At 42.5% G+C, this 12,684-nt stretch overlaps 1 long non-coding RNA gene across 2 annotated transcripts in view; it reads left to right on the top strand.

Moving 5' to 3' along the window:
- Window positions 1-19: 19 nt before the first annotated feature.
- LOC106562399 (elongator complex protein 4) overlaps window positions 20-12,684 on the top strand; it is a 179,957-nt gene continuing 167,292 nt past the window's right edge. Inside the window, exons 1-3 of one of the 2 annotated variants that reach the window (XR_006762277.2) lie at window positions 20-208; window positions 955-990; window positions 7,696-7,817. This is a non-coding gene — a long non-coding RNA (elongator complex protein 4). Of the gene's footprint in view, window positions 209-266; window positions 362-954; window positions 991-7,695; window positions 7,818-12,684 lie in introns of those variants that run through there. The other variant, XR_006762280.2, reaches the window with a different exon arrangement.

Here is a 12,684-nt window from a genome sequence, read left to right as displayed (position 1 = left end):
CAACATTCGTCACCACGGGAAAAAAAAAGCATGGCGGCCCCCAAGATGAGCATGGGTAAACCTACCGCGGACCGTTTACCGTGCAATACCACCAGTTTTCAGAAGAAATCACGAAGCAAATTAGTTTCAATACCTGGCACAAGACCTTCGATTCAAAATGGGCAACTTATTGTTTCGACTGGTGTCACATCTCTCGACTACGTGATTGGTCAGTCTGCCACGAATGTGTTGACAGCTAGCTAACGCGAGTTGTTTTGCTATTTCTGATGGATTAAACTATCTAACAATAATAATTGTTTTAAAGGAATGTTATCGTTGTCACTATTCGACTGCATGTCTTCAACCACTGAGTCGCATGAAGGTAGCCGGCTAGCTTCACGTTATTTACTATAACATTCATGTAACGTCAACAATAATTCGTGTGCTCCATTTGAAACAACCGGCACACCTTCACGCCATGGTAAAGGTTGTCAGCTGGCTCTGGAGTATTCGTCAGTCATGGTACTGGGCACTCGTAACTAGTTTATAGGTTTTTGTTCCAGTCCAACACTTATTCAACAATTAGTTTGATTAGTTAGAGCTGGATCAAAACCAGGACCACATTTTTAAATCAAAATACCAATCGTGTTTCAGAGCAAGCAGTCATTTTTGCTTTTTAACACCTACATATGAAACAGGCCTATGTAAGGACAAAATGTGAAATATGCTAATATTAATTCTCTATGTTTTGTCAAATATATTTCAACAATCCTTCCTCCAAAGAACCATTCTATGGATGAAATGTTGTGAAAATCCCTCCAAATCATGGTCTTTAAAAAAAAAAAAAAATCCTGCTTTCGTGAGGAATCACCCTGCATGTCAGGCCTATGCTACACTTGGTTATCTGTAAATGATATGGCGTTGTCATGAACAAAAATCAACCTATTTGTAATATTTTTTTTATTCTTGAAATAGGTGGTGGTTTAGCAGTTGGAACCCTTCTACTCATAGGTAAGTCTAATTCTACATTTTCTATTGTACATTTAGACCATTTATGAGTAGAGGTACTACTGTACCTTGTCCAAGATGTACTAGCCTAGGTAACCTACTCCTTTTAATATCCAAGAACCTTATGATCAGACATAAACTGGCTCTGGCAGCCAAAACAGCCAAATAATCTATCTAAACGGGAATCGATTCTCAATTGCGATACAGTTCTATAAGGCACTCTATGGGCGTCTCTCTTCCGTTACACACTGGTGATTGGAGACGCTAGATAGCTAATTAGAACTGGTGGGCGCCTCTCTCTTCCATAAACAAGCTGTAACATCAACAGTGTTAAGTGTTAAAAAGGTGTATAGTAATTTAATCTTTCTCGATGATATGAGAGTAAAGTTCCAAAAGTTTCCAAAACCTAGTAAAGTTCCAAGTTTCCAAGTTAAGAGTATTAAAGTGTAGACAGAGCGTCAGGACTGTTATACACATTGGCCGCGCTGTCGTCAATGTTTCGAATGAGCCCCAGGGATTATTGCAGTCACTATCTCCACCTGAAAGTACCCGAGACTGATGCTATGGCATTAGATTGTCCTTATCACTTAGATTACCTTTGACCTGTGCTTCTCACTTGCTTTAGTGGGTTCAGCAGAGGGCACTGCTTGTTTTTGACCAACAAGCACAAAGCTGTTTTGCCTGACACCTGCCATCCAAGTCCCTTAAAACAATACACCCTTGTAGATAAGTTGATCCTTCTGATCACCCAGAAAGCGAATGATCTGGCCCTCATTGGTTCAGGTGTGTATAACCTAGCCTGGCAGTCAGATGTGTTTGTTCTTAGCCAACTCCCCCATCATGTTTGGCATGACAAACAGTAGTGTAATGGAGGGTAAACGCATTTTACCCATCTTTTTTATTTAGTGATAATTTACCCATCTTTTTTATTTTGTGATAATTTACCCACCTTTTTTATTTTTTGATAATTTACCCATCTTTTTTATTTTGTGATAATTTACCCACCTTTTTTATTTTTTGATAATTTACCCACCTTTTTTATTTTGTGAAAGTTTACCCACCTTTTGCAGAGAAAAAAACTAACATTTTAGAGCAATTTAGGGTGGTGTATATAATATTACTGGTCTAAGGCTCCCTAGGTGTATATAATATTACTGGTCTCAGGCTCCCTAGGTGTATATAATATTACTGGTCTCAGGCTCCCTAGGTGTATATAATATTACTGGTCTCGGGCTCCCTAGGTGTATATAATATTACTGGTCTCAGGCTCCCTAGGTGTATATAATATTACTGGTCTCGGGCTCCCTAGGTGTATATAATATTACTGGTCTCAGGCTCCCTAGGTGTATATAATATTACTGGTCTCAGGCTCCCTAGGTGTATATAATATTACTGGTCTCAGGCTCCCTAGGTGTATATAATATTACTGGTCTCGGGCTCCCTAGGTGTATATAATATTACTGGTCTCAGGCTCCCTAGGTGTATATAATATTACTGGTCTCGGGCTCCCTAGGTGTATATAATATTACTGGTCTCGGGCTCCCTAGGTGTATATAATATTACTGGTCTCAGGTTCCCTAGGTGTATATAATATTACTGGTCTCGGGCTCCCTAGGTGTATATCATATTACTGGTCTCGGGCTCCCTAGGTGTATATAATATTACTGGTCTCGGGCTCCCTAGGTGTATATAATATTACTGGTCTCGGGCTCCCTAGGTGTATATAATATTACTGGTCTCGGGCTCCCTAGGTGTATATAATATTACTGGTCTCAGGTTCCCTAGGTGTATATAATATTACTGGTCTCGGGCTCCCTAGGTGTATATAATATTACTGGTCTCCCTAGGTGTATATAATATTACTGGTCTCCCTAGGTGTATATAATATTACTGGTCTCCCTAGGTGTATATAATATTACTGGGCTCCCTAGGTGTATATAATATTACTGGTCTCCCTAGGTGTATATAATATTACTGGGCTCCCTAGGTGTATATAATATTACTGGGCTCCCTAGGTGTATATAATATTACTGGTCTCGGGCTCCCTAGGTGTATATAATATTACTGGTCTCGGGCTCCCTAGGTGTATATAATATTACTGGTCTCGGGCTCCCTAGGTGTATATAATATTAATGGTCTCAGGCTCCCTAGGTGTATATAATATTACTGGTCTCAGGCTCCCTAGGTGTATATAATATTACTGGTCTCGGGCTCCCTAGGTGTATATAATATTACTGGTCTCGGGCTCCCTAGGTGTATATAATATTACTGGTCTCGGGCTCCCTAGGTGTATATAATATTACTGGTCTCGGGCTCCCTAGGTGTATATAATATTACTGGTCTCGGGCTCCCTAGGTGTATATAATATTACTGGTCTCGGGCTCCCTAGGTGTATATAATATTACTGGTCTCGGGCTCCCTAGGTGTATATAATATTACTGGTCTCGGGCTCCCTAGGTGTATATAATATTACTGGTCTCGGGCTCCCTAGGTGTATATAATATTACTGGTCTCAGGTTCCCTAGGTGTATATAATATTACTGGTCTCGGGCTCCCTAGGTGTATATAATATTACTGGTCTCCCTAGGTGTATATAATATTACTGGTCTCCCTAGGTGTATATAATATTACTGGTCTCCCTAGGTGTATATAATATTACTGGGCTCCCTAGGTGTATATAATATTACTGGTCTCCCTAGGTGTATATAATATTACTGGGCTCCCTAGGTGTATATAATATTACTGGGCTCCCTAGGTGTATATAATATTACTGGTCTCGGGCTCCCTAGGTGTATATAATATTACTGGTCTCGGGCTCCCTAGGTGTATATAATATTACTGGTCTCGGGCTCCCTAGGTGTATATAATATTAATGGTCTCAGGCTCCCTAGGTGTATATAATATTACTGGTCTCAGGCTCCCTAGGTGTATATAATATTACTGGTCTCGGGCTCCCTAGGTGTATATAATATTACTGGTCTCGGGCTCCCTAGGTGTATATAATATTACTGGTCTCGGGCTCCCTAGGTGTATATAATATTACTGGTCTCGGGCTCCCTAGGTGTATATAATATTACTGGTCTCGGGCTCCCTAGGTGTATATAATATTACTGGTCTCAGGTTCCCTAGGTGTATATAATATTACTGGTCTCGGGCTCCCTAGGTGTATATCATATTACTGGTCTCGGGCTCCCTAGGTGTATATAATATTACTGGTCTCGGGCTCCCTAGGTGTATATAATATTACTGGTCTCGGGCTCCCTAGGTGTATATAATATTACTGGTCTCGGGCTCCCTAGGTGTATATAATATTACTGGTCTCAGGTTCCCTAGGTGTATATAATATTACTGGTCTCGGGCTCCCTAGGTGTATATAATATTACTGGTCTCCCTAGGTGTATATAATATTACTGGTCTCCCTAGGTGTATATAATATTACTGGTCTCCCTAGGTGTATATAATATTACTGGGCTCCCTAGGTGTATATAATATTACTGGTCTCCCTAGGTGTATATAATATTACTGGTCTCCCTAGGTGTATATAATATTACTGGGCTCCCTAGGTGTATATAATATTACTGGTCTCCCTAGGTGTATATAATATTACTGGTCTCGGGCTCCCTAGGTGTATATAATATTACTGGTCTCGGGCTCCCTAGGTGTATATAATATTACTGGTCTCGGGCTCCCTAGGTGTATATAATATTACTGGTCTCGGGCTCCCTAGGTGTATATAATATTACTGGTCTCGGGCTCCCTAGGTGTATATAATATTACTGGTCTCGGGCTCCCTAGGTGTATATAATATTACTGGTCTCGGGCTCCCTAGGTGTATATAATATTACTGGTCTCGGGCTCCCTAGGTGTATATAATATTACTGGTCTCAGGCTCCCTAGGTGTATATAATATTACTGGTCTCAGGCTCCCTAGGTGTATATAATATTACTGGTCTCAGGCTCCCTAGGTGTATATAATATTACTGGTCTCAGGCTCCCTAGGTGTATATAATATTACTGGTCTCGGGCTCCCTAGGTGTATATAATATTACTGGTCTCGGGCTCCCTAGGTGTATATAATATTACTGGTCTCGGGCTCCCTAGGTGTATATAATATTACTGGTCTCGGGCTCCCTAGGTGTATATAATATTACTGGTCTCAGGCTCCCTAGGTGTATATAATATTACTGGTCTCAGGCTCCCTAGGTGTATATAATAATACTGGTCTCGGGCTCCCTAGGTGTATATAATATTACTGGTCTCAGGCTCCCTAGGTGTATACAGTGTAAGTCAGAAGTTTACATACACCTTAGCCAAATACATTTAGGCAAAGGTAACTGGATTTAATGACTATCGCCCCATAGCACTCACCTCTGTCATCATGAAGTGCTTTTAGAGACTAGTCAAGTATCACGTCACCTCTACCTTACCTGCCACCCTCGACCCACTTGGCTTACTGCCCCAATAGATCCACAGATGATGCAATCACCATCACTCTGCTCTATCCCATCTGGACAAGAGGAATACCTACATAAGAATATTGTTTATTGACTATAGCTCAGCATTCAACACCATAGTACCCTCCAAGCTCATCATTAAACTGGAGGCCCTGGGTCTGAACCCCGCCCGTGCAATTTGGTCCTGGACTTCCTGGGGGCAGCCCGTCAACGTATCCGTGTATGCGTCTAGATTATTTTCGCAAGCTACCCGGAACATATCCCAGTCCATGTGATCAAAACAATCCTGAAGCGTGGCTAACCATCTCCACCCCCCCCCACCATTTCCACCCCCTTCAGCTACGTGAGACAGGGCCATTCTATCTCCATGTTAAAAGCCAAATCCTAGAGTTCACTCCCCTTTACAATCCCACGTCAAAATGAGCAAAATTAGAGCACCAAAAAAGGAAAACCTGTTAAGACAAAAAGGAATTCCCCCTCTAACTGTTCAGAGAGTGACTGAACTTTCCTGGAGTCCTGTGGTCACGACCCACCAAGAGGTGACTCTGCCGCCTCACCCCTCCATACCCTGCCCCCCTTCACTCCCCACTCTCTCTTCTTTTCTCAGCCCCCTCCTCCTCAGCAGCCTAATGACTCCCTCAGGTTCTATTTGGAAGGGCTCCCATAGAAAGGCAGGGCACAATGGGCCTCATCTGGAGAGGGCCAATTTGGGAGGCTTTGTGGGCCCTGCTGAAAGCCACAAAGGTCCCACTGACCTAGAAAGCCATCAATAAGAGGATGGGGAGCCCCACCGACGACAAATTGAAGAGGCAGGGAATTTCCTGGGCCATCCCGGGAGCTGTCCCATCATGGGTGAGGAATGAGGAAACAGGCCAGGAACGTCGGGGGGCGGAGAGGGAAGTACATTCTCCAGGTGTTCCTGGATGGCTCTGCGTTATTCCCGAGCTGTCGGATGTGATGTCAGCTGTATGGCCTTCACCTTTAACTGTCACTGTCCTTTGTGTGTGTGCCCACTGTCTGCCATTGTGTGTAGAGGCCAGAGACTGCTTTACAAAATGGTGGTTTGTGGCTGTGACAAGAAGCAGCAGTGGCATGCTGAGTAGTGGTATGTGGGGGCGTGGAAGCTGGAAGTGGGCCTACGTTGTGGTTCTGTGGTTGGGTGGTGGGTGCTTTGTGTGGTCTGAGGTAGCCATCCGTGGTGGAATGTGTCCCTCACTCACTAGTCACTAGTCCTCACTGTCACTCAGGATTTCAATACAGACGTAAATAAGACCAGAATGCAAGCTCTTCCAAGTGTTAGCCTATTTTGTCCTGAAGCTGCAAACAGCTCTCAGAGTTCCACTAGAATTAGGCCTGGTGTCTCACTGTTGTGTTGTGTTTGACATTTAGACTGCACGTCTTTTTGGATGTAAATGTCACCTGATGCCATTTTATACACACCTAAACCAGCATTATCTTCTGAATTGAATAGTGTTCATATGAATTACATCAACAAACACAAGGCCATCTGAAAAGCCATCATCACCATCCTAATCCTGAGAGAACAACAGTGAATTAAAGTGAGCTGGATGTCAAGAAATTGGCTACCATTGAAATGAGTTGACTTGACTCACACATCAACAAAATAAACAGACAACAGTCATTTCATTGGCGTGAAGAAACACTCCCGACTCTGAATGCATGGTTGAGTTCCATATCCCTATGTCATTTAGCTGACAGGGCTCATACCTCCATGAGAACTCTGGTGAATCCTCCACACAGGATGTCCTATCCTCTCTTCAAGATGGTGGAGGAGATGATGTGTGGCTCACCCCTTTCTGTGAGAGGTGTGGCTGTCGTCTCATATGATTGGGAGCTCTGGTTCAGGAGATGACACCTGTGTCTCTGTGTCGTGTCCATTCTCCCCACCTCCCTCACTAAGCGTGACTGGTCATTACATCCATTCCAGACAGGCAGTGTGACAGATCCCCATCTGTTGTGTTGTAATTAGGCTCAGCCAGGTGTAAGGTGTTACGTTGGGAAACACTGTGGCTTTATGTGAACAGTGAATCCTGTCTTTTACTGTCAATGTATATAGACATTTAAACTTCATCACCTCTATGCTGTGTACATGATGTGTTTATAATGTCATTTGTTTCTTCCATTTTTGAGACTAAAGTGGCAGTGATCTGTGTCAATGACGCTGTTCTCTGTGTAGGTAGGAGGACACTATGACAGTGGGACCTAATGTTATGTTGTATGTGTTGTCTCTCAGAGGAGGACCGATATGACAGCTACTCTCGTATGCTGCTCAAGTACTTCCTGGCAGAGGGGGTGGTGTGTGGACATGAACTCTACGTGGCGTCTGCTCTGGACCACCCCAATGACATCCTACAGGTGTGTGTGTGTGCATGCGTGCATACTGTCAGTCTGTCCCACTGGCCTGCACATCTTTTACCATACGGTCTTTATGGATTTGTAGTCCATGATGCTATGGATTTCAGGAGCTCCCACAGCAATGATGCTGCCTTGTTTTTGGGGGGTTCGAGGGTGGTGTGTGTTGGGGGGGTTGGCATTGTTGAGATGTTTCCGGATACATCACTCTGAAGGGGAGCAGAGCTCCTAAAGCTGTTTCCCACTCGGCACCACAGGATTGATAGTGGGAGGGGTCACAACTTAACCCCCTCTTTACATATCAAAGGGTTAGAGGTGGAGAGTAAGAGAGGAGGGAGGTCTCTGGTCTGGCATAATCAAATCATATTGGTCCCCAATTCAATCAATTGCAGAAAAGGAAAGTTGCTGAGCCAGGAACTGTACGGCAGTTTCTTTTCTCTGCGATTAATTGAACTGCGACTCTAGAAAGATGGGGCCAATGGAGAAGTTCCAACCCAACTTTGCTATATAGTGACTTTTATTGTGTTTATCTTGACTTTTTTGTACAGAAAGTTCATACTATTATCACATATGACCGCCAAGTACTTCTGGACATCAGATCGACAGTTACTACCCTTGATTTCGACTTCAAATACGACTTCAACTCCGACTCAGCTGTTCCACTGATCATACCGGACCCTATTCCTTTGTTCCATGGGCTAGCAAAACGCCGCAGGTAGAAACGTGGGAGATGCTGCAATGTTATGTCTTACTGAAACGTGGCTGGAAGATGACGCTCTGCACCCAGTACTCTGTGGATTCTCCATGCAGCGGCAGGATCGCAAGGCGGCTTCGGGGAGAACAAAAGGAGGCTGTGTGTTTTTTCCTAAATAACAACTGGTGTGCTGCTTCAGGTGTGAAGGAAATCTGGAGCTTTTGCTCACCTGATATAGAATACCTAATGGTAAGCTGCAGACCCTTATCTACCAAGAGATTTCTCAGCTGTAATTATCACGGCTGTCTACATTCCTCCACAGGCCAACACCACTCTGGTTCTCAACAAACTGTATGGGGCCATAAACAAACAAGAAACCTCTCACCCAGAGGCAGCGTTCCTGGTGGGTGAGACTTTAAGGCAGTGAGACTTAACCTCACTTCTACCAACACGTCTCCTGCACCACTAGGGGTGATAAAACTCTAGACTACTTTTATTCTATCCACAGAAATGCATACAAGACCCTCCCTCGTCCTCCGTTCAGCAAATCTGACCATGACTCCATTCTCCTGCTTCCTGTTTACAAACAAAAGCTCAAACAGGAAGTACCAGTGACGCGCTCTATGCGGAAGCGGTCAGACGAAGCAGATGCGAGGCTACAAGACTGTTTTGCTAGTACAGACTAGGATGTGTTGTGCGATTCATCCGATAACATTGAGTAGTTTACTACAACAGTCATGGGCTTCATTAATAAGTGAATAGTTGATATCGTCCAGACAGTGACTATAAGAACGTATCCCAACCAAAAACCATGGATTACAGGCAATATCCATGCTGGACTAAAGGCTAGAGCTACCGCTTACAATGAACAGGACACGGACATGAAATCCTGCTACGACCTTCGAGACATCAAACATGCAAAAGGCCAAGGAGGAAGGTGGAATCCTATTACACCGGCTATGATGCTCGCCGTATGTGGCAGGGCTTGCAGACGATAACGGATTACAAAGGGACACCCAACCATGAGGTTCCCAGCGACGCAGAACTCCCAAACGAGCTAAATGCCTTTTATGCTCTCTTCAAGGAATATAAAACTGTGCCTTGCGCGAAAGCCCATGTTTTTCTGGATGACTGTGTGATCTCGCTTTCCATGGCAGATGTGAGCAAAACTTTTAAACAGGTTAACAATCACAAGGCCGGAATACCAGGGCGCGTTCTCAAAGCATGCGCACACCAGCTGGCAGGTGTCTTCAGAGATTTTAAATATCTCCTTGTCCCAATCTGTAATGCCAATGTGTTTCAAGCTGACCACCATTGTCCCTGTTCCCAAGAGCTCCAAGGTAACCTGCCTACATGACTATCACCCTGTAGCACTCACATCTGTAATTCTGAAGTGATTTGAAATAGACGTCGACCAATTATGATTTTTCAACGCCGATACCGATTTATTGGAGGACCAACCAAATCCGATACCGATTAATCGGCCGATTCTTTTATTATTTTTTATATATATATATTTGTAATAAGGACAATTACAATAATACTGAATGAACACGTATTCTAATTTAATATAATGCATCAATAAAATCTATTTAGTCTCAAATAAATAATGAAACATGTTCAATTTGGTTTAAATAATTAAAAACAGTGTTGGAGAAGAAAGTTAAAGTGCAATATGTGCCATGTTAAAAAGCAAAAGTTTAATTTCCTTGCTTAGAACATGAGAACATATGAAAGCTGGTGGTTCCTTTTAACATGACTCTTCAATATTCCCAGATAAGAAGTTTTAGGTTGTAGTTATTATAGGACTATTTCTCTCTATACCATTTGTATGGTGGAACAAGCTCCCTCACGACGCCAGGACAGCGGAGTCAATCACCACCTTCCGGAGACACCTGAAACCCCACCTCTTTAAGGAATACCTAGGATAGGATAAAGTAATCCTCCTAACCCCCCCCAAAAGATTTAGATGCACTATTGTAAAGTGGTTGTTCCACTGGATATCATAAGGTGAATGCACCAATTTGTAAGTCGCTCTGGATAAGAGCGTCTGCTAAATGACTTAAATGTAAATGTATTTCATATACCTTTGACTATTGGATGTTCTAATAGGTACTTTAGTATTGCCAGGCTAATCTCGGGAGTTGAATGGCTTGAAGTCGTAAACAGCGCAATGCTTGAAGCACAGCAAAGAGCTCCTGGCAAGTGCTGTTTGAATGAATGCTTACGAGCCTGCTGCTGCCTACCACCGCTCAGACTGCTCTATCAAATCATAGACTTGATTATAATATAATAACACTCAGAAATACGAGCCGTAGTTCATTAATATGGTCAAATCCGGAAACTTATCATTTCGAAAACAAAACGTTTATTCTTTCAGTGAAATACGGAACCATTCCGTATTTTATCTAACGGGTGGCATCCATAAGTCTAAATATTGCTGTTACATTGCACAACCTTCAATGTTATGTCATAATTACGTAAAATTCTGGCAAATTAGTTCGCAACGGGCCAGGCGGCCCAAACTGTTCTATATACCCTGACTCTGCGTGCAATGAATGCAAGTGACACAATTTCCCTATTTAATATTGCCTGCTAACATGAATTTATTTTAACTAAATTTGCAGGATTATATGCAACGCAGGACAAGCTAGATAAACTAGTAATATCATCAACCATGTGTAGTTAACTAGTGATTGTTAAGATTGATTGTTTTTTATAAGATAAGTTTAATGCTAGCTAGCACCTTACCTTGGCTCCTTGCTGCACTCGCATAACAGGTAGTCAGTCTGCCACGCAGTCTCCTCGTGGAGTGCAATGTAATCGGCCATAATCGGTGTCCAAAAATGCAGATTACCGATTGTTATGAAAACTTGAACATGGCCCTAATTAATCAACCATTCCGATTAATCAGTCGACCTCTAATTTGAAAGACTGGCTATGACACACATCAACACCATAATCCCAGATACCCCACTCCAATTTGCATACCGCCCCAACAGAACCACAAATGACGCGATCTCAATTGCACTTCACACTGCCCTCTCCCACCTCGCCCAACGCTCTAACCATTAGGCTACCTGCCGAAATAACTATGTAAGAATGCAGTTCATAGACTACAGTAGAGGTCGACCGATTATGATTTTTCAGCGCCGATACGATTATTGGATGGCCAAAAAAACCCGCTACCGATTAATCGGTCAATTTTAAATTGAAAATGTATTCATTTATTTGTAATAATGACAATTACAACAATACTGAATGAACACTTATTTTAACTTAATATAATACATCAATAAAATCAATTTAGCCTCAAATAAATAATGAAACATGTTCAATTTGGTTTAAATAATGCAAAAACAAAGTGTTGGAGAAGAAAGTAAAAGTGCAATATGTGCCATGTAAAAAAGCTAACGTTTAAGTTCCTTGCTCAGAACATGAGAACATATGAAAGCTGGTGGTTCCTTTTAACATGAGTCTTCAATATTCCCAGGTAAGAAGTTTTAGGTTGTAGTTATTTTCGGAATTATAGGACTATTTCTCTCTATACGATTTGTATTTCATATACCTTTGACTATTGGATGTTCTTATAGGCACTTTAGTATTGCCAGTGTAACAGTATAGCTTCCATCCCTCTCCTCGCTCCTACCTGGGCTCGAACCAGGAACACATCGACAACAGCCACCCTCGAAGCAGCGTTACCCATGCAGAGCAAGGGGAACAACTACTCCAAGTCTCAGAGCGAGTGACGTTTGAAACGCTATTAGCTCGCACCCGGCTAACTAGCTAGCCATTTCACATCGGTTACACCAGCCTAATCTTGGGAGTTGACAGGCTTGAAGTCATAAACAGCGCAATGCATTGCGAAGGGCTGCTGGCAAACGCATGAAAGTGCTGTTTGAATGAATGCTTACGAGCCTGCTGCTGCCTACCATCACTCAGTCAGACTCCTCTATCAAATCATAGACTTAATTATAACATAATAACACACAGAAATACGAGCCTTTGGTCATTAATATGGTCAAATCCGGAAACTATCATCTCGAAAACAAAATGTTTTTCCTGTCAGTGAAATACGGAACCGTTCTGTATTTTATCTAACGGGTGGCATCCCTAAGTCTAAATATTCCTGTTACATTGCACAACCTTCAATGTTATGTCATAATTACGTACAAT

The sequence above is a fragment of the Salmo salar genome, chromosome 26, assembly GCF_965601325.2.
Source record: "Salmo salar chromosome 26, fSalSal1, whole genome shotgun sequence".
NCBI lineage: Eukaryota > Metazoa > Chordata > Actinopteri > Salmoniformes > Salmonidae > Salmo > Salmo salar.
This window is presented reverse-complemented; position numbering and strand designations above follow the sequence as displayed.